Source organism: Ruditapes philippinarum, unplaced genomic scaffold (assembly GCF_026571515.1).
Source record: "Ruditapes philippinarum isolate M1 unplaced genomic scaffold, ASM2657151v2 ctg2166_1_1_1_1, whole genome shotgun sequence".
Lineage (NCBI taxonomy): Eukaryota > Metazoa > Mollusca > Bivalvia > Venerida > Veneridae > Ruditapes > Ruditapes philippinarum.
In genome coordinates, this window is record NW_026862161.1 from 122482 (window position 1) to 147200 (window position 24719).

A 24719-nucleotide genomic window follows, 5' to 3' on the forward strand; every position below is an offset into this window, starting at 1 on the left:
GGTTTATTACTTTCCATGTGTAAACTAAACTCGAGCATGTCCAGGTTTTACAAGGTTTTTCTTAGAAACTGAGAATTGTTGTACAATGTCAGTAAAAGCATAAGGTCTGTATTAAAGTATCTATCAGATTCAAACATTATTATTCTATTTTTAAGAAATGTCGGGTAAACTTGATATTTGTCATTGGTTTTCGCGGGCCTGTCTAAAACGCGGACGACTTAAGCGGACAATATAAACATATAGGGAAAACGCTGACAATATAGACAAAGAGGAAAAAAGCGGACGATATAGATATATAGTGTATACTAATTGGTGATGATTTTGGGCATTGATGAAGTTTATAAAAATGATGTGTAATTAGATTTATACTTTAATATATAAAATAATATAATAAATTAGCAAATTGGGAGAAATATTAAAGTAATTTATGATTGAACGTCAATGAATTTTATATTATATTTATATGACACATTTTCGGAATTTCTAAATATTGAAAACTAATATATGAAACAAATGGATCAAATGAATGTCTTTAGAATTACAATGATGGTACTAAATTGGCAACAGCTGATAAGTAATAAAGGATATGTATTTCATTATGGCATTGTTTTGTCTGTCATTATGTGCAGTAGGCGGACAAAATTTTTGTTCGCAAAATAAAGAAAGCCTTGATTTTTCAAAATCAAAAGTTTGTAAGAGTAATTTTTAATAATAAATTATTGATATAAATAAGTAAAGACAGGCTGTTGTTTTTTATTGATACAATATAAGCAGAAGCATGCTGCAAATTAACGGTAATTATATAAGTGTGAACAACACGCTACTGATTAATCGTGTCGGCACTTAGCTAGAGTACCATGATACGCATTTTGTGGACAATATAGATATATAGGGAAAACGCTGACGATATAGATATAGAGGAAAAAAGCGGACGATATAGAAATTTAGAGTAAACTTATTGATGATGAGGTGGGAATCGATGAACTTTATAGAAATGCTGTATAATAAAATAATATATTCATATACGTAAAACTTAATGGCAAATAAGATAATATATTTTTTTCAAATTACGAATGATACTAAATTGACCACATCAGAAAAAAATAAGGATAAAAACTTTCATTCACATTTGTACAATGATTTTTGGACAAAAACACGCTTATTTATAAATTCATGTTTTTAAGGTAATTTTAAAGTTTAATGGTCGTTGATAAAAAGAAAAAGGCATGCACGTATACTCTTGTGACGGACACGTGTTGCAAATTAACGACAATTAAGTGTCAACATGCTACCTGATTGAACCTGTCCGCTCTTTGCACAATATAAATATATAGAGAAAAAGCGGACGATATAGATATAGAGGAAAAAAGCGGGAGCTATAGATAAAGTGTAGAATGATGTGCGAGATAAAATTATAATAAAATAGATAATGATAGTGTATAGTAATATTGTGCAGTAATAAAATCGAAGATAAAGAATGAACTTCATTGCAATTTTCTTTAAGCAATATAACACATTGGGTACATGAATTTATTTTACACATACAAATAAAAATATCAATGTAACAACTTAATATATGTATATAGCTATAAAGAATATAGCAATCACATATTTTAACAAAATCCCTTACTTAAGACAACAATATTAAATAGACAATGTAATACACGTTTATAGGAAAAACGATGGCACTATATACAAAGTGGAAAAAATGCTGTCCAAAAAATATATTACATTTCATTTATTATAAGTATTGTTTTAAAATAATAACAATAATCAAATTAATATATTTTTTTTAATTAAAAATTATAAAATCAAAAATTGTATTTTCAGACTGCAAATAACATTGATCTTAAAGTGAATCTTAATAAATGTAAAATATATTATCAAAAAGTTTGTTTTTCCTTTAAGAACATAAACCACAATCAAAGTCATTATCAATGGATGACACATCAATGGGGGCATTAATACAATTTTTATGGAACCATTTATTACATTTATCACATAAAACCACAACGGTGATCTATACCCAATGTCGTTGGCTCCAACAACCAGGACCACAGTCTGCAAAAAAAATGATTTTTTATTTACTTAATGTAAACGATTTAAATAACATTACAAAACGCTGAAATAAAAATATTCCTTTCTTAAAGAAATATAGCCAGATTTTTTTATTCATAACAGTTTTCTATTCTCCCGTTTTATACATTTATTTCGTCAGCGTTTTCCTTCTATATCTATATCGTCCGCTTTTTCACTATATGTCTATATTGTCCGCATTTTCTGTAGCCACTTTATTAATTGTACAAGGGTGAGATGTGTGATTACTTGAAATATACAAGTGTCGGTGCGTGATTAAGTCAAATACACAGGTGACACGTGGATACTTTAATTAGTTGATTGGTATTTATAGCAGAAAGTTTCTTTTATTTACTTAATGGATAAAATATAAATAAAACTAAAAAAAAATATGAATTAAAGAAAGTCAATTGATATAAATTAATTATATACATGGTAGAAGCCAGATATTTTTTTTATTCATAACAGTTTTCTATTCTCCCGTTTTATACATTTATTTCGTCAGCGTTTTCCTTCTACATCTATATCGTCCGCTTTTTCACTATATGTCTATATTGTCCGCATTTTCTGTAGCCACTTTATTAATTGTACAAGGGTGAGATGTGTGATTACTTGAAATATACAAGTGTCGGTGCGTGATTAAGTCAAATACACAGGTGACACGTGGATACTTTAATTAGTTTATTGGTATTTATAGCAGAAAGTTTCTTTTATTTACTTAATGGATAAAATATAAATAAAACTAAAAAAAATTATGAATTAAAGAAAGTCAATTGATATGAAATAATTATATACATGGTAGAAGCCAGATATTTTTTTATTCATAACAGTTTTCTATTCTCCCGTTTTATACATTTATTTCGTCAGCGTTTTCCTTCTATATCTATATCGTCCGCTTTTTCACTATATGTCTATATTGTCCGCATTTTCTGTAGCCACTTTATTAATTGTACAAGGGTGAGATGTGTGATTACTTGAAATATACTAGTGTCGGTGCGTGATTAAGTCAAATACACAGGTGACACGTGGATACTTTAATTAGTTGATTGGTATTTATAGCAGAAAGTTTCTTTTATTTACTTAATGGATAAAATATAAATAAAACTAAAAAATATTATGAATTAAAGAAAGTTAATTGATATAAATTAATTATATACATGGTAGACGCCAGATATTTTTTTATTCATAACAGTTTTCTATTCTCCCGTTTTATACATTTATTTCGTCAGCGTTTTCCTTCTATATCTATATCGTCCGCTTTTTCACTATATGTCTATATTGTCCGCATTTTCTGTAGCCACTTTATTAATTGTACAAGGGTGAGATGTGTGATTACTTGAAATATGCAAGGTTCGGTGCGTGATTAAGTCAAATACACAGGTGACACGTGGATACTTTAATTAGTTGATTGGTATTTATAGCAGAAAGTTTCTTTTATTTACTTAATGGATAAAATATAAATAAAACTAAAAAATATTATGAATTTAAAGAAAGTTAATTGATATAAATTAATTATATACATGGTAGAAAAGCCAGATATTTTTTTATTCATAACAGTTTTCTATTCTCCCGTTTTATACATTTATTTCGTCAGCGTTTTCCTTCTATATCTATATCGTCCGCTTTTTCACTATATGTCTATATTGTCCGCATTTTCTGTAGCCACTTTATTAATTGTACAAGGTTTGAGATGTGTGATTACTTGAAATATACAAGTGTCGGTGCGTGATTAAGTCAAATACACAGGTGACACGTGGATACTTTAATTAGTTGATTGGTATTTATAGCAGAAAGTTTCTTTTATTTACTTAATGGATAAAATGTAAATAAAACTAAAAAATATTATGAATTAAAGAAAGTTAATTGATATAAATTAATTATATACATGGTATAAGCCAGATATTTTTTTATTTATAACAGTTTTCTATTATCCCGTTTTATACATTTTTTTCGTCAGTGTTTTCCTTCTATATCTATATCTTCCGCTTTTTCACTATATGTCTATATTGTCCGCATTTTCTGTAGCCACTTTATTAATTGTACAAGGGTGAGATGTATGATTACTTGAAATATACAAGTGTCGGTGCGTGATTAAGTCAAATACACAGGTGACACGTGGATACTTTAATTAGTTGATTGGTATTTATAGCAGAAAGTTTCTTTTATTTACTTAATGGATGAAATATAAATAAAGCTAAAAAAATATTATGAATTAAAGAAGGTTAATTGATATAAATTAATTATATACATTGTAGAAGCCAGCTATTTTTTTATTCATAACAGTTTTCTATTCTCCCGTTCTATACATTTATTTCGTCAGCGTTTTCCCTCTATATCGATATCGTCCGCTTTTTCACTATATGTCTATATTGTCCGCGTTTTCTATTTCGACTTGATGAAATATGGTATAAAGTGTCATGTGTATGATGAAATTAAACCCGTGCAGGATTATATCAAATATACAAGTGACACGCGGACACTTTATTTAAATAAAAAAAATGAATCAGTATATACATAAATATATAATTGATACATTTCTTACTGTTTTATTGTCTGGTAGAACATAACATGATTGTTCAAGAAAATTCATATCTAATTCAGGTTGATAAAGATTACAAATTTAATGGGGAATAGATTATCTATCATTGATTAATTTGAACAAATAAATAAACTAAAGTCTTTTTTAATTAGGCCATTATTTTTTGATATTTCGGTTTACAGACCCGCCGACTCTGTATTTTGGGAAAATGAAAAAAAAAAAAAAAAAAATCTGCCCCCAAAAAAATTCTGTGTTGTCTTGAAATACGCTGCCTATAACGACTTGTCAAAGAAATGTCGCGGTAAGTATTTTAATTAACTGTTAAACCTACCATATGCCAGACTATTTTACATACGATTTATACAGTGAGATACGCAACCGGTTATCTTTACTCGAGAATAGCCTGTCGTCTGCTAGTTGGGGAAAGTGTTTATTGGTGTATTATGAAAGAATGTCTGTTAAATGGGGTCAAGCCATTCTCACAGAATTATAATTAGGCTTTGATCATATTTCATCATTGCATTGAAGGTCTAAATGCGTAAAAATGTATAAAAAAACAAACCATGAAATGCCAAATTACGTAAGCAATTACATTCAAGGACAGAGCGAGAGAAATCTGCTGCAATTGACAAGATCAGTATTTTCAGATTTAACAAAAAAAAATTAGTCTTTAAAAGCAGATTGAATACAGGTTTTCAAACAAACAAAATAAAAAAATGCCCGCTCTTACTTTTAATAGATTTTTATGTCAAAAATTGACCTGCTTTTTATCCGATAAAAATATTTTCACAATGGGCAAAATTGAACATGACTTTGTCTAATCTTTTTGACACTTTTTTTTTAACATCTGGTCTATAAAGAAATGAGTGCAAGTCAGATGATTTTCGGCACCTTTGATGATTCAGATTACACAGCAGTGTGTAAACATCAAAGAATGACAGATTCTTTTGAAGAGCTCGCTTGCCACTTGTCAAAAGTCATTGTGTGTAGATTTCATGTGTGTTTTTAAACAATGGCAATATGAGCAAAAGTTTTTTTTGTGTATTTAAACAATCTTTGGAATAGACAATCGGCGATGTATTTAATTTCATTGCTCTAGTAAGTACTATGTATATGTATGCACCACATTTATAGTTATGAAAACTTTTTTTTTTTTTTTTTTTTGCCGCCGCCGACCCTACCTCTTTTTGGAAAAAATCAGTAAACCAAAATATAAAAAAAAAATGGCCTTATTATAATCATTACACCTTTAGATATTACTTTATAAAAGCCAATTATTAGCCTTTATTATGAATTTAACTATGCTCTGTCATTTTACACTATATATCTATATCGTCCGCTTTTTTCCTCTTTGTCTATATCGTCAGCGTTTTCCCTATATGTTTATATTGTCCGCTTAAGGCGTCCGCGTTTTAGACTGCGCCGGTTTTCGCGAACCAGATTATGACGGTGATTTGTGTGAATTGGAGTCAGTTCGGCCCGAAAGTGCTAACACTTGCTTGGCACGCCAGTCATCTCTGTCCTATACACACTTGACAATCTTTATAAAGATTACAAAGCTTTCAATTATCTTCGTATTAATTTTTTCTTTATCTTTATTCAAGTGAACACATAGGACGAATGCAGGTACTTGGTTAAAATCCTTGTTTAAAGACAAAAAATAGCATATGCAATTTCGACATTTATATAATTTTGAAAAGTGCCGTACGGCTCAACAGTACAGTGTGTCCTGGCTAGACGTATCGTCACCTTGGAGCAAAAAGTAATGTAACTGACATTTTTTGAGAAAATCACTTTTTGTCATTATTTGGTTAGAAATACAAACTTTCACCAGTCTCTGAAGTTTAGAAGCTAAATTTTTTTGGCATAAAAATAAAAAATGTAAGTGCAGCTTCAGAATTTGTTGGTGCAAAAACTACAGTAAGTACACTTACATGAGTTTTTGCGCCAATGTTTTTACAGATAAGTTGAAAATAATTTGATGCAAAAAGTATTGTAACTGCATTAAATATTTCACTACTGCATTATTAAATATCAAAATTATTTCTAAAATACAAATTTTATATATAAATCTACTTTAGGAAACTAACATTTAAAGAAAATGTTTTATTTTGATTTAACGACAAACAATATAGCTAGTAATATTCCAGTATTCAAATTTTGTTGATATTTTTAAATGATTCAAGTAATATAAGAGCTGTCATTGATTCGGTGGAAAAAGATGAAATAAGATGAAAAAATTTTGATGTTACACAGATATATTAATAATTACGTACTACTTGTCTCTTAATTCTTTTCCATAATTATGTTTAAATGCTTTCAGTAAAAACATGGTCTTTTCATAAATGTGTCCTGTTTCAAACAAATGCCCATTGCATGATTTTTGCTAACAATTTTTTGTCATCACTGCCATGAAATATGCTTCTGCATAATTATGTTTTGGTTGAATTTTCATAATTTCTAGACATTCAATTATTAAATCAAAATTATCGATTTTCTAAACTGTGTACTGATCAACAAAATTATCAATGATACACATTAATATCATTTCTATTGATGTCAGCTCTAAGTAATTTTTTTTTTCAATTGTTTATTATAAAAATAAAGATAAAAGTTGCTTAAAAGATTTACATTCTTATTGCATTATATAAGGACAACTGTATTATAAAAATGTCACTGCAATTTCACTGTTTATAGCCCTGGAAAGAAACAGTTGCTAACATTGGTGTATCTTTTCTATTTTAATTTCTATAAAAACATGGCAGACAAAGACATGTAATCTGTAATAATATATTGGTCAAAACCATAATTGCTAGTATGTTAAGTCTAATGTGGTGCATCTACAACTCCCATGCATTCATACATATAGAATGGTGTCTATTATCAAAAATTGGAATGACTCGGTTCATTCTCTATGTCGTGCATGTTAAACACTTTAATTAACAGAAAATCACAATTTTCAAAGACCCAAACCACATTATGTCACAGAAATTAATCTGAATTTTTATATAAAATCAAAGCTATTAAACCATGATAGTGATATGGCGTTTAAGTTTGGTGGCAGGAAATAAGACAATTTGAATTCAATATATCAAAATTTTAAAAAGAAGAAGCAATGAAAACACAATTATTTATAAAAATTGAAGTCTGTTCATGGGATATAATATAAAAGGATCTCACTGGGATATGTTGGACAAGAAAAGTTTAGGATTCTTAGCAGGTTCATCCAAAATCTCGATTACGTCCAACCAAAATGTTCAGAAAAGTTCAGGATTCCTAGTGGTTTTATCAAAATCTCAAAGTCTATGTCCCTGTGATGGTTGAATATTATTGAGACATAGGTATTATGATATATACATCTCCAAATGCCCCCCTTTTTATAACAAATACATAAATAAACTGTACCATTAGAAAATGGCAACAGTAAAAAACATGATTTATAAGTTGTCACGTAATTCACTTCAGTGTTGTTATGTTTTTTCTGGTCCTCTGTAATCATTGATTACAGTACTTTTAAGTGTTGAAAATTGACTAAGCTTAAATCGGTGCTAGGGGGCGTGAGGGATGTTGCACTTTTCATTATTGCTCAATTGTACAGACTTAATCAAGTGAGTCTGCAGTTTTCATGTAATTTTGTTGTGATTAATGCTTACATTTACTTTGAAATTAAAAAAAATACACTGCTTTGGATTTACTGTTACTGTTTAAAATTAATGTTGAAATATTCAGTTTTTAAACTTCCTTTCATATGTTTAATGTATTAAATGTGGTTCATAATCCACAATGACCTATTTTAAACAAACCTTACAATTAATTTGTTTGTAATAAACATCTTTCAATGTCTATGCAATGCAGTAACTTCAATACTTAAAGTTAGTGCAAAAACTATGGTAAGTGCACTTACATCACTTTTTGCGTTTAAAATCTCAGTGCAAAAAGTCATGTAAGTGTAGAAGAATGTCTAATTACTTTTTATCCATAAATGAATAATTGTTATGTTTAAAACCAATTTAATAATACTTATTAATGATATTTTAACATTATTGTCTGGAATTAAAAGGGTTTGCTCAAAATGAACAAATCAGTTTTTTGTGTCTCCTGTAAAATTTCAAAAATGTCAGTTACAGTACTTTTTGCGCCAAGGTGACGGTATGTGACTCACATACAGCTAGAACTTTTGGCTAGTCCAATATATTAGACGTTACAGGCTTGTTATAGTTTCTGTCGGTCAAGCCTGACGTCTAATAGTTATTGCTCAAAAACGCATAGCATCATAAAAAATTCAAAAAATGTCTATTGTCTTGCCTTTCAAGCTTTATTCAAAAGCTTATCTTCTTTTCTTTCAATTCCATGCTCAATAATACACAAAAACTCTTAAACAATGTACTTATCAATTTAAAATAAAATATAAACATCAATCTATTTTTGTCTATCAGCCATACTGGTTAATCAAGGTGCTTTACAGATTAATTCCAAATTTTTGAACGGCAAAATATATTCGAACACACTGACGGTGCATGGGCAATTATTTCGTTTAAAAATTTTCCGTTAGATTGTTCTGACTCAGTTAAACGCTTGCATTTGAATTAGCCAATCAGATTTCGCGCACTTTATGGCCACCATTTGTTTATCAACTGTAAAAAGAATCGAAATACATGAGAGGATTTAATCATGATTTTTCGGATGTGACAGTTTAATTATTTTGACAAAAGGTATTTATTTTTTAGTTTTGTTCATAAATAGATCAAAAATTATGTAAATACACGCTGTCTTCATTGTTTTTCGTTCCGCCCGATTTTCTGGCGGAACATGCTACGGGTTTTTAAAGCAATTTCGATATGACATTGCTTTGCCCAGAAGCAAAAATATCTCAAAGCGACGTCATATTTATACGACTAAACTTTTGGCTAGCCGTACAGGCCCGTACGGCTAGCCACTTCCTATTTTTATAGATTTTTTTATCTTTTAAATAATCTATAGACATTAAGTATGAAAATAGCAGAAAATGTATATGATTAATTTATGATTAAATGTAACTGTATGGTAAGCGCTTAATTTTTTCAGCATACCCGTTTATTTGGTGGGAGATGACATGAATGTTGCAGACATGAACACAGACCCATAGGGAAATCCCACCAATAAATATGCTAGGAATCTGACATTCGTATTAATTCAGCGAGCATGTCATGTAACAAAGTGAATCATATATCTCAATAAAACTATGTATAATATGTTGATAAGCTGAGTATCAACATATAAAAAAAAATGATTACGAACATATCAACTGCCTAATAGTTTCAGATAAAAAAATCAGCACTTGGCCGCCATTTTGTCAAAATGTTTGACCAAATTATTACGAGATTGACCTTTACCTGATAATCTGAGCAGACAGTTAAGAAAACAGTTCTCATGTGCTTCTAACTTTTTATAAATCATTTTTGAAAGATATGAAAAAGGTCTCTGATTATTACTAATAAAAAGCTACAGTATTCATAAGCCTGTTTGAAATAGTGTGTTTTAAATTCATATTTGAAAGAACTTAATTAACTTGAGTCGCTCGGCCGGAGGGTAGATTGTTTCATAGTTTTAGAGCTACATATTCAAATAGTCGGATTCTGTAAGTTACAGTAACTGTTGTACTTTTTGGTATCGCTAGTGATTTTGCTTTGTTCTGAGATCGCAGATTTCTTCTTGATTTTTAAACACATAACATTTCTTTTATTTATTTTGGTGATTGACCATTCAAAGCTTTGTGAGTATGCATAAGAATTTTAAACAGAATCTTGCATTGCACTGGAAGCCAATGTAGTTCTGTAAGAGCAGGTGTGATAATTATGGTCGTACCTCGAAGTCCTGGATATGATGCTGGCAGCTGTATTTTGAATGATCTGCAGTTTGTTTATTAATGGATTGAAAAGTTTTAAATTAAAAGACTGTCCATAAAATTACATACTGTCCATAAATATCTCAAAATCCAATTACTAAGCATTGATCATAACACAGTCTTCCAAATGAAGATGAACAATAATTATTAGCATTTAGATTTACCCTTGTCTGTCCATCCATTCGTCCTTCCGTCCGTTCTCTTGTCGCATGTTACTCAAAAAGTATTTGACCTAGAGTCATGAAACTTAACAGGAATGTTGATCAGCATGTATAGTTGTGCACCTGGGTATTTTCATGTGAATTTATATAGTATTTTTAGAGTTATTGCTCTTAACTTAGTAAAAAAAATTCAATTTTCAACTTGTGTCCCATTTTAGTCGAAAAGGATTTGACATAGAGTCATGAAACTTTACATGGATGTTGATCAACATGTGTAGCTGTGCACCTGGGTATTTGTATGTGAATTAATTAAGTATTTTTAGAGTTACTGCCCTTGACATAGTAAAAACCGTTTTATGATGTTGTGTTATAGGTTCCTTGAGGGCTTGAGTTAGAATCAACCAACTTTACAGGAATAATGATCAGCATCACTGTGAAGCTATACACCTGGGACTTTGTGGATTCTTTTTCAGTTTTGTAAGAGTTATTGCCCTTGACCTTACACTAGTATAAATTTGCAATTTTCAACTTGTTCATGCATAGCTCAAAAAGTATTTGACTTCAACAGTAAGCCTGAAAGTTTACAAGAATGTTGGTCAGCATGTGTACTTATGTACCTTGGGATTTGCTTGTGGATTTATTTAGTATTTGTAAAGTTCTTGCCCTTTACTAAGTAAAAGATTTTTAGTTTTCAACTTGTGGCACATGTAGTCTAAAAAATATTTGACCTAGTGTCATAAGATTGACAGAACCGTGGCGTGTGGGGGGCACACATGTCCTATGGTCATATTTCTAGTTTTTATGCTCTTTGAAAAATTACCGGGGAGCATGTAGTCGCCGGGTTGCCTTATGTATGTCCCGAATTCGTGTCCGGCCTATAACTTTGTTATTTGAAGTCGGATTTTTAAAACTATTTCACAGAAATGATCACAATATCAAGACGACATGTCGCGCGCAATATTTGGGTCGCTACCTTGAAGGTCAAGGTCACAGCATGACCTTGCAGCAAAATCGTGTCCGCCCATAACTTCATTATTTGAAGATGGATTTTAAAACTATTTCACAGAAATGATAACCATATTGAGACGCCGTGTCACGCGTAACATTTGGGTCGCTACGTTGAAAGTCAAGGTCACAGCATGACTTTGCAGCAAAATGGTGTCCGGCCCATAACTTTATTATTTGAGGTTGGATTTTAAAACTATTTCACCATTATGATAAAGATATTGAGACAATGTGTAGCGCACAACATTTGGGTGGCTACCTTGAAGGTCAAGTACAGCATGACCTTGCAGCAAAATCGTGTTCAGCCCATAACTTCGTTACTTGAAGTCGGATTTAACTACTATTTCACAGAGATGATCATCATATTGAATCGACGTGTCACATGCAACATTTTGGTCGATACCTTGAAGGTCAAGGTCACAGCATGACCTTGCAGCAAAATTGTGTTCAGCCCATAACTTTGTTATTTGAAATCAGATTTTACAACTATTTCACAGAAATGATCACCATATTTAGACGATGTGCACAACATTTTGGTTGTTTTTACACTTTGAACTTTGTCTGTGACATATCTCTGACACTACAAGAGGTATACCTTCCTGTGTCCAAAACCTATTCGGGGAGCATCACCTGGTTCAACCGGCTCTTGTTTATGAATGTATTTGAATAAGTAAACGAAAATATTTTTTCAATTTGTTGGCACAGATTCATGAATAAGGTTTTTTACAGATCATTTTCAAATGGCATTTAATGTAATTGTTAAACAAATATAAGAATTAGTTTTCACAAAATTACACAGATACTTTTATTGAAGACCCCCGTAGCTGAACATTGAAAAATCAACCATTGTTTTGCAGCTACTACAAGTCATCTAATTAACACATAAATAAGCTCAAACAGAATTTCTTTATGTATTCAAGAAGTAATTATTTTTACCCACACTTCTATTTCTTGAAGTAACCAAGATTTGAAATGTAATCATAGCTGAGTGACCAACATAAATTTCAACATTTATGTTATCCTATTGCATTTTTATGCCCCCGCCATGTAATGGCTGGGGCATATAGTGTTACCCTGTTCCGTCCTTCCGTCATTCCGTCCTTCCGTCATTCCGTCATTCTGTCATTCCGTCATCATCAGTTTCCGTTCATTATCTAAGTAACGGTTGCACACATTCAACTCAAATTTGACATATGGATATGTCATGAGAAAAACAGGTCAAGTTCGAATTTGGTCATGGTTCGATGATTTTTGGCAGAGTTATGCCCCTTTTACTTTAAAATAATATGAAATTTTCAGTTTCCGTTCATTATCTCCCCAACAATACAACACATTCAACTCAAACTTGACATATGTATATGTCATGAGAAAATACAGGTCAAGTTCGAATTTGGTCATGGTTCGATGATTTTTGGCAGAGTTATGCCCCTTTTACTTTGAAAATAATATGAAATTTTCAGTTTCCGTTCATTATCTCCCCAAAGGTACAACACATTCAACTCAAATTTGACATATGGATATGTCTTGAGAAAATACAGGTCAAGTTCGAATGTGGTCATGGTTCGATGATTTTTGGCAGAGTTATGCCCCTTTCACTTTGAAAATAATATGAAATTTTCAGTTTCCATTCATTATCTCCCCAACGATACAACACATTCAACTCAAACTTGACATATGGATACATCAAAGGAATGCGCAGGTCAAGTTCAAATTTGGTCGTGGTTCAATGATTTTTGGCAGAGTTATGCCCTTTTCACTTTGAAAATAATATGAAATTTTCAGTTTCTATTTATTATCTCCCCAACAGTACAACACATTCAACTCAAATTAAACATATGGATACGTTTTTGGAATGCCCAGGCCAAGTTCGAATATGGTCATGGTTCAATGATTTTTGGCAGAGTAATGCCCCCTTTACTTTGAAAATAATATGAAATTTACAGTTTCTGTTCATTATCTACCCAACAGTGTTACATATTCAACTCAAATTTGACATAAGGATATGTCAAAGGAATGGGTAGGTCAAGTTGGAATTTGGTCATGGTTCGATGATTTTTTGGCAGAGTTATGTCCCTTTCACTTTGAAAATAATATAGATACATCTTAGGAATAAGCAGTTTAAGTTTGAATTTGGTCGTGGTTCAATGATTTTGGACAAACTTATCTTTCTTGAATGTTGGAAAAATTTTGAACTTTCAGTTTCAGCACTCATACTTTTGTGGAAAGTTTGAATTTGGTCGTGGTTCAATGATTTTGGACAAACTTATCTTTCTTGAATGTTGGAAAAATTTTGACCTTCAGTTTCAGCACTCATACTTTTGTGGAAATGTATGTAGCCATTATTTTGGCTACAAATATGAAATATGCTATTTTCAAAAGGTTAAGACTAAATAATTTCAGTGCTTTGAACATTGTATGAAAATGGTTTGTGTTAACATTGAAAAGTTTTAAGGGCTTTGAACTGCAAATGAAAAAAATAATTTGTGCAAACAAATTTGGAACTAAATATTATAACATCTGAAATTTTGGCTGCATGCGGGGGCATCCGTGGCATGATGACACATTTCTAGTTTTCTAGTGTCAATGTTATCCCTGACCTATGCCATTTCTTTCTAGTGTCAATCAAAGTTTGTATCCTTCTAATATACAAATATATGTAACTATTCAGTCATACCTCTCTTCCTGGTTCCAAGCTCTGCACATAAAATTACATTTTCCACACCTGATCACATGACTGTTCACAAAATCATGAAAAATTTGCTGGTCCGCAAAATATAGCGGAAACTCGCAGGAAAACAGAAGACTTTATTTAAATAGGTATCAAATGAAAACTAACGGTATCACTATCTCGCACCGGCACATGGTCAAAATAAGCCCTGCCCCTTTGGGTCAAGAGTATTTTTAGCTCGACTATTCGAAGAATATGAGAGCTATTGTAGTCGCCCCGGCGTCTGCGTTGGTTAAAGTTTTTTGTAAAGTCAAATATCTCAATTATTACTTGAGATATTCAATTGAAACTTACAATACTTATTAATAGTAACAAGGCACATCAGATTGACAAGTTGGATAACTCTGCCTACAATATTGACAGAATTATGCCCCTTTTTAACTTAGAAATTTTGGTTAAAGTTTTTTGTAAAGTCAAATATCTCAATCAATGCTTGAGATATTCAATTGAAACTTACAATACTTATTTATAGTAACAAGGTACATCAGATTGACAAGTTGGATAACTCTGCCTACAATATTGACAGAATTATGCCCCTTTTTAACTTAGAAATTTTGGTTAAAGTTTTTTGTAAAGTCAAATATCTCAATTATTACTTGAGATATTCAATTGAAACTTACAATACTTATTTATAGTAACAAGGTGCATCAGATTGACAAGTTGGATAACTCTGCCTACAATATTAATAGAATTATGCCCCTTTGGAACTTAGAAATTTTGGTTAAAGTTTTTTTGTAAAGTCAAATATCTCAATTATTGCTCGAGATATTCAATTGAAATTTAAAATACTTTTTTATAGTAACAATGTACATCAGTTTGCAAAATTGCATAACTCTGCCTGCAATATTTGCAGAATTATTCGCCCCTTTGAAACTTAGAAATTTTGGTTAAAGATTAAAGGTCTTCAAAGATATTTACTTGAAACTTTACACATGCACTTAGGGTCATAATTGGAGGGTCATAATTGTATGTCACTGACCAAGTTCCATAACTCTATCTTGCATTAAGGCTGATTCATATCCCCTTTTCTACTTAGTCTCTTGGTTAATGTTTACATGCAAGTTTTACATATCTCAATAACTATTAAAGATATTTATAAAAAACTTCACATGTGCATTTAGGGTCATAATTGTAGGTCACTGACAAAGATCCATAATTCTATCTTGCATTTAGGCTGATTTTTCTCCCCTTTTTCAACTTAGAAATTCATGGTTAAGTTTTTCTTGTAAGTTGTTATCTCAATAACTACTGAAGGGTTTGTGCCTTTTTCGGGACAATTTTATGCATTCATAATAATAAAGCAGTGATTTACTTGATAAAACATCTTAATAACAAGCCTTTGTACCTTTTCTGTCAAATTTATTTATTCATAGGTAATTAGTATTATTATACTCAATAAAACACCCTTGTGACATTACCTTCCGAATAGTCAAGCCAATACTGTATAATAAGACTCTCTCTTAGGCCTATAACATGAATTTATAAAAAAAAATTAGCCCTTTTGTGAACTTAAAAAATTAAACAATATAAAGGCTCTTTTACTATCAAGCACTTAGAATAGTCGAGCGTGCTGTCCTACAGACAGCTCTTGTTTATTATACATTGTACATTAAAGAAACACTAAAAAATATGTTTTCAGAAACGGATAAAACTAGAGCTTAAATATTTGACACGAAACATTGTCAGGTGGACCTGTATATTTAATTTGATATACTGCTTTGAAATTTGTGCTCAGCTTCAGATGTAAAATTGAACTTTGACATGGGCTGGCCTAGATTTCTACCAAGTGACCCACTTTCTTGTCTTTTGATGCAGCTATGAAATTTGGACCATGACTATGCACAGTTGAACTTTGATATCATCTGACATAGATTTTGACCAAGTGACCTACTTTCTTGTCCTTTAATATACAGCTATGAGTTTTGGACCATGTGTACAGGTTTAGAAATGTAACAAACACTAGATTTCACGGCTTTAACACAAACAACTTTCTGTCCTCAGGTGAGGGCTTTGGGGCAAGTGGCCCCCTTGTTTTACTTTTGGAGGAAATTTTTTTTAGAAATAGGGGAAAATATATACTTTCTGGATAAGAGGAATGGGGCGGAAAGCGGCCCCAAATTGTCCCTTATAAAATCACTGTTTGAGATAAGATTATTTATATTTCAGGTAATGGGAGTTAATGTAGCTGGACTGGTTGTACTGATTGTGTTTTATCTTGTGATCTTCATCGTTGGAGTGCTTGCTGCTCGAAGAAAGAAACAAAATGGGGGGACCAGTCAGATGGAGTCATCCATTGTGGCGGACAGAAATATCAGCACATTTGTTGGAATTTTCACAATGACAGGTGATTATAATGTATTCCAGTATATAAACATGTAATATACAAAAATATAAGTTTCTGACAAATGTTATCAACTAGGATAATGTTTGTAATATGTTACTTGAGTATTGATGAAATTAATGCATGCAAAGAAAGTTTTCAAAAAGAGTGTTTTCTAAGCTTTGAAGTGCCCAAAATTTATTTTAAACAGTCGTTTTTGCCAACAGTTGCCTCTTAACGAAATCACTGAATATAGGAGATCCTAATTCATAATTATATAATATATATATAGTGCTGATAAATCATAATTTATTATGTTGTTTTTACTCAAAGGCTAAAGTTCACTATAAAATGATCTTTATAGCAGGTCACTGGTTGGCTTTTCAGAAAAAAATACAAAGGTGTTCTAAAGTAATGTCACTATTAAAATGAATTATATTTCAGATATATTTATTTGATTTTATTAAAAAGTAGGCAGAATAACAGTCTTCTTTTGAATACACGTATTTTCAGCTACATGTACATTTGTGTATGTTATTTCTCAATATTTCAGCCACTACTGTAGGAGGGGGATACATTAATGGAACAGCTGAATCCATAGCAACAGATGGTTTAGTGTGGACATTGGCTCCTCTTGGTATATTTCTAGGCCTTCTCACAGGTATAGTTGCAAGGTTCTTGCATTAAATTGGACCTCCATTGTCATGTATTTAGTTGAAATTACACATTCCAAAAATGAATTTGACTGTGATTCAAGTCTGCTATGAGAAGTTTTCACACAAATGATGATTATAATGTACATGTAGGATCTTTTAAATATAAAATAAATAGGTATAAAATAAACTCTGCCACCTTGCAAGCTAGATAACATGTAGATACCGATTACAGGTGTTTCAAGATTGTAGCATACCAGTTCAAAGTAGTTTTCTCTTTAGTGACAATCCCTTGACATGACCCTAATAAAATGGCAACATTAACATTAAGCCAAGATATCATTTTGAATGCACCTGTATTTCAAAAGTATATCTTATCCTATATTTAGGCCTTTTCAGGTACTGAAAATAGGCCCCATTCCCCTTTTCAAAAAGTATGGATTTTGAAGATTTCATGACTGTCTCCTCAAATAAAAGAAATAAAATGAAATAGAAAATTAGATACATTATTCAGAGTGAATCTTCAGTACTATCTTGATGTTTAAAGAACAAATTTATTTTGGTTTTACTTTCTAAAGACTATTCTCCAGAAGAGTGACCTGTCTCCTTTTCCCCAAATAATGAAAAAGACTGCTACATGATATTTTTGTAAAGCATTATTTTATATGTAGAAAAGTTGAGATTAGATCAAAATATTATATTACTTCTTAAGATATGTGATATAGAAAAAACCCACGGAAAATTATATTTTATATCATACTTTTGTGTAGATTTATAGATAAGCTTTGAGCCATTGATAGTATTACTAAACATGACTAAAAAGATATAAAAAGTTATATTAGATTTATTTTTTTATGTATGGAATAAAAAAAACACCACTTTACTAGATATTGTAAATATATGTGATTTTTATTAAGATATACTATAATACATTAAATTATAATATTTCAAAGTCTTTTTTTCTTTTCAAACGTTAATTTATGTTAACAATATACTTTCATAGGTTATAAGATATAGGAGACAATTTGATTATATGTACATGTTTACTTTGTGTGAGATTTTTATAATCAGATTATATCTTGTTTTATAAATGATGAGAGTTTTAATAACATATTCTCAGTTTTCTAAAGTTTCACATGATGTTTGTATTTATTTTATATATCTCATAGAGAAAAAAACTCCAAACTTTTTGTTGTCCGTTTAAAACCTGAGTCAAAAGAAGTTTAACCCTGTATATTTATAATCCCTATTATATTGCTTGTTTTTGCATTTTTGGAGTCGAAATTTGGCCCCATTCCCCTCCCAATAAGTATATATTTTCCCCTATTTCTGAAAAACAATTCCCCTCTAAATATCCTTTGAGATCGATTTCATCACAGTGGTGAGACAAGAATGACATAAAACATGGTATCATTTCACAATTTGACAAAAACATGGACTATTTTATCTGTTCTTTACTTTCTCCTTTTATCCCTTCTGCAACGCAATTTTCTCCTTTCAATGGCCCCTGCAACCATTCCCCTAAAAGTAAAAAAACACAAGAAAAACAGTTATAAAACAAAAGGTCTTGTAGTATTAGCATGATTTGCAAGTCAGGGTTAAATTCCTGAGTCCAAGTCATTGACTGATGGACATTAACCTTTAAGCCAGTTAATTAAACCACTGGAGAACTTTTGACATTTCTAGACATTTTAATAGAGCAAACCTGAATATATCATCTGTCGAGATATTGATTTGTCAGACCAGTCCTTACTTTACATAAATGTCTTTATCAACTGGTCAAATACCTTTTGAAAAATTAGTGAGACTCTTCAAAATGTACTGGACTAGTCAGATAGTAAGGGAACTTCTAAGGAGTATGATTATTGTCAGATTCTTTACCAATACATAGAGGATATTAAATGAGTGTAGGTTTAATACTAAATTTATTGAACGAGTTGAATAAAATCATATTATGTGAGCCTCTGGCGAGCATAATATTGTTCTATTCAAGGAGTTCAATAAATTTAGTATTGAATCTACACGAATATAATATTCTATTTATCACATATATAAAATAAGAACGGTAAACTGTAAACAAGAGTCATTTTTCTTTGACGCGCCTATAGTGTAACGCTTATATTTACCGCGCTTTAACGCTATGTTTATAGCGCAAATGACGTGACGTCAAAGTGTTATTACACTAGTGTAATATCGTCTAGTGTAAAATATCGTTTTTATTAAATGGCTTTATTACACTCCCGTGCCGCGGTTTATGTGATAAATACCTGTTGTTTGTACAAGTAACAAAACTGCAAAGGTCTCCGTGAAAATCAACACTGGATTAGGACATATGACATAGGGGCTATTTTCTTATGTTATCCGACAGAAAACTTAGGTTATTAGATTGGTGAATGTTGGAAAGTGTTCATTTTATTGTATATTTATATTCAAGCATCAAATGCGTTGGTGCATATTGCCTTGTCATTTTAGTTAAATTGTTTTGTAAAAACAGGTGCCATTCCCTGACAGGAAACTTGTGTCTGACCTTTAAATGCTCTTTCACTAATATTAGAACAGCAAAAATGGGATGAGGGTGATAATAATGATACAAGAAGTAAACAGGAACGCACCTTTTAGTATCAATAAATGTCTTTCAGGTGGTCTTGTATATGCGAAGCCAATGAGAGAAAGATGCTACATGACAATGCTAGATCCGTTCCACGAGAGGTTCGGCAATGTAATAGTGATGTTAGTATACCTTGCATCATTGTGTGGCGATCTTTTCTGGACAGCTTCTATTCTCTCAGCATAGGTAGGTTGTCTTGTCCTCACCTTGTACATTCTATCCCTTGACTGGAACTCCATTGTGATCCGAAAGCCTAGAAACATAAAAAAAATCAAATATTTCCCCCTGCTTAAAAAAGGGGAGCAAACAGTGATGGGGTAAGTCCACTGGTGCTTAACATGTACAACCCAATAAACTACAGAACTTACAGTCCAAAAAATATCATTGGAGATTAGTCATTTCATGATTTTGAGGTCAAAAGGGTTAAGGCCAAGGTGACCATGGCGCATGTTTTTGATTCAGAACCTACATCAAATGGTACACAAATCTCGAAAAAAATATATTTCCATCAGAATCATGTCAAAAAATCTCAGTAGAGTCCCCTAACTTGCTGAATTCATTAAATAGATTTTCCCATCAATTTGGATCAGTGTTTGAATGTTACTGGATTTCAGTATAAGAGATGAGTTATAAACAGTGTAGATCCTTCTCAGACTGCACAGGTAATATGCAGTCTGGTTAGGTTCTGTGTTGGTGAGGGTAATGACTTTCGCTTCCTGCAGGCTTAGGGTTTAAGCACCAAGTGAGATAAGTTTTTGTTACAAATTACCCGAATGGTGTAAAATTATATTCAAAACTTTGCAAAAGGGAAAATTAAAGCATTTTATGTGAAGAGATTCAATTTTCATGTTGTTTTGTGAATTAGACCAGTTGTGTTTTATAATATGAATTGTTGTGTTTTCACAGGGACCAGCTTGAGTGTTATAGTTAACCTTGACCTTACAGTTGCTATAGTTACATCAGCTGGTGTGACTGTTGCCTATACCATGGTAGGGCAGATGATCAGTGTGGCCTATACTGACATTGTACAGCTTGTTTTCATAACATTTGGACTGGTAAGTCAAGGTTATTTATACCCTTATTATACCTTTATACAACCAAGTTGTAATGGGGTATAATTGATTGAGGTTGTTTGCATGTCTCGTCATCTGGATGTTTGTAGACTTTATCTTGAGTACACTTCATTTCTAAAATTACTCAAATTATCTTTCTAAATTAAATTCGACAGTAATTAACTTGCTGAAATTGTAAAGTATTAGACCTTGACTCATAACTGACCTTGTTTTGTATAGGTCAATTTCTTGAATTTTTTCTATAATTGGCTTTTTGTTTGTAATTGAAAGGGTATATTAAAGATATTTTTAAATGAGTGGTAGATTCAATACAGTAATACTTTGAATTGATTGAATTCATTTTTTACATGCCTAAAAAATGTATGTTTTACAGTGATAATCATTTTTTTGTTATTGACATGCCTAAAGGTGTAATGCTAACACTTAAAGATATCTATGTTGTTTGTATAATGCAATATGATGTCACATCCAAAAATATATGTTCCCTGCCGGGCTTGCAATACCCATTTTACAGAGTCACAAAAAGTGGCATGAGTATGTTGATAAAAAAACTATATCTTAATGCAATATTTAACTGACCTCATTGGTAAAATTGAATCTTTCGTAAAATATGCAAAACTTTGATATTATTAATGAATGGATTTGTTTCAAACTTTATTGTTTTTTATCATTTATAAAGATATATATATTTCAGGTGCTTAGTGTACCATTTGTGCTAACCAACAAAAGTGTTGGAAATATTTCACCAGATTCAACCAACTGGCTTGGAGAACTGAACAAAAATCTTTCAGCACAGTGGGTTGATCTACTTATTGCCATGGTTAGTGAATAATCTAATTGATTTTGTAATAATGTTACTTATGTTAAGAGTAACACTCTTACATCAGATCATATGGTATTAAAGTTATGATATTTAGTCAAGCTGTGTAAATGGGAATTACATGTATGTGCGGCTGATACAAATAGATCTTAGTTACCTATTTATAATATTACAAGTTTGTAACATCAGTTTTCACTGGATAATCGTGATGTTAAATATAAGTTCATATACACGGCTTCTGTCAATTTATAAAGAAATCTCACTTTTTTCTCTAAAGAAAGATGTTTGCTGTATTATAAATTCATTACAGATATTTCTGACAGGTGATATGGCCGCACATAAACGGTTTGCCATACCTTTGCCTAGGGATTTTGGTTATATTTCCTCAAACCGTTTATATAAAGCCATATAATCTGTCCAAAATCTTTATAACAAATAATATAAATGAATATTGTTATTAACCCTTAACCTGCTGAATTTGCATAATTGGTTTGCCCAGTTTTGGAATTAGAGCAGTTTATATAAAGTTAAAGAGATAGTTAATTTAAAGTTAAAGAAATTTTGATATCAGAGTAAGATATTTGAGCTATTAACAGTACAGATCCTGGTCATAATACATGTATAACAGTGCAGGCTCGCCTGGCACCATACTAAAATGACAAAGGCTGATCACTTAAAGGTTCCTGCCGGTTAAAGGTTAAAAAGACATATTAAGTTTGGATAAAAAAATAAATGTTTCCCAAAATTATTTTTTAGGGGAGCATATGTAAAAGTAATTGGTATTTGTCCACTTGTCATTTTCACTTACCATTTCCCATAATGCCAAGTAGATCTGTTGATTTAATATTTTAAGTTATGCCCCTTTGTCAACTTGCTGTCGGGCCAAAGGTCGATACTTGTAATATAGGTTGGTGTGACTTAACCTTTTCCCTTATATAAGCGTGTTTTGACGGCTTTTTGCCCCCCCCCCCCCTTTTTGAGGCCTCAAACAGTGAAAAAAATGCCCTATTTAGGCCCCAAACACTGTTTTTCGTTTGAGAAATGTTGTTAAAAAAAGTGACCACTTTTTCGGCGCCGTCCCCCATACAAATCTCTCCAAGAAAATTTTGGACATGTGACAGGCTAAAAATGGCCTCAGGTCGATCTTAGTGTAGCTAGTAACCGACACTGAAAAGCCTTTTACTCTATCTCAATTCATTGAGAAGTTGCAAAACTTTGAAATCAGTTTTGATGGAAAAAAAACAATGCAAAATAGTGATTTTTGGCAATTTTGAGACGTCCCCCCATTGCCATGGTAACAGGAAATTTACCATTGAGCACGCTGTTACAGAGGCTATGGTATAGTCAGTATTTGTGCCAAGTTTCATAAGTATTGAAGCATTTTTCATACTTTCATAGCAGTTTGAACTTGTAACAGGAGGCTTTTCAGTGAAAATGGCCATTTTTCGCAATATGCTCATGGGGTAAAAGGTTAAACCATCAATATGTGAGTTGGGGCGTTCATGGCCGAGTGGTAAAAATTTACATCAATTGCCCCTCACTGCGTTGGGTTCAAATCTGTCCAGGGACTTTGAATTCTTTCATGTGAGGAAGCTATCCAGCTAGGTTACTAAACATCTTTGGTTCTACTCAGGTGCCCGTTCATGCCTGAAATATTGCTCAGAGGGACACCTGAGGTCATAAGACCTTTACTGTGTTGGTGTGATGTTAAACTCAACCAAAAAATAAAAATATTTGAGTTTATTATGAACAAAAGCAAGTTAAAGTCATGGTAGCAATTTTTTGTCAAGAAATAAATAAACATATTTACATTGCAGACATTTGGGACAATACCGTGGCAGGCGTACTTTCAGCGTGTATTATCTGTGAAGACTAGTCAACAAGCACAGGTTTTATCAATTGCCGGTGGTTGTTCAGCATTGATTCTTGTCATACCTTCAGTCCTAATAGGGGCAGCAGGGAAATCTGCAGGTAAGTCTTAAAAAACATATTTTCAAAAATACTTTTTTTCAACTATATACCTAAGGACTGATTCTACAAAAAGCTATCCAGCTAGCTAACGGAATGTTGGTTGTTCTACTCAGGTGCCCATTTATGCCTGAAATAATATAAAGAATACAAAGTCCTCATCTACCTTTAAAGCTGAAAAGTCCCCAAATGACCTACCTGTATAATGTGTTGGTGCAACATAAAACAAAAAAAAAAAACACCAGAAACCAGAAAGACTGCTTTACTGATTATGAGACCACATTTTTTTGCTCAGTTAGATCCTTTTCATGGCCTATATCTTACTTTAAAAATATGTTCGAAGATTAGTTTTCTATATCTATTCATCCTCTTGATCTGAATAAAGTAGTACTTAGACAAGTTAGAAGTTGCTTGCACAGAAGTGATTTATATTGGTACAGACACAGGAACACTAAGTCTTGCTCTGCATCTATTGTCTGTTATAAGACCAAAATATGAACTGCCTGTGACTTCACTTACTAGTTTATCCAAGACATTTGTTTTGGTGTGGTCATTGACAAATATTTAAGTTCAAATTATCACAGTTTTGATATAGATAGCCTTTATATAATATTATATATATTTAATATAGTTTTGTTTTAGCTTAGAATTGTGATTCTGTCCAAGAATTTTTTTTTGTGAAAATGAGTCTTTATCTTCGTACTACACAGATTGGAATGGCACCAAGTTGGGTATTTCACCTCTAGAGATTGGAAAGGGAAGTATGATCCTGCCCTATGTTCTTTATGAATTTACCCCTCCGGCTGTCTCAATCTTAGGTAAGGGTTTTAGGTACATTTATTAAGCAAGGTTTGATATTCCATGTGACATTGATCATATTTTTC

General features: G+C 31.7%; 1 pseudogene; it reads left to right on the top strand.

Annotated features, from left to right (window-relative positions):
- LOC132718152 (high-affinity choline transporter 1-like) lies at positions 1–24666 on the top strand (annotated as a pseudogene).
- Positions 24667–24719: the final 53 nt, after the last annotated feature.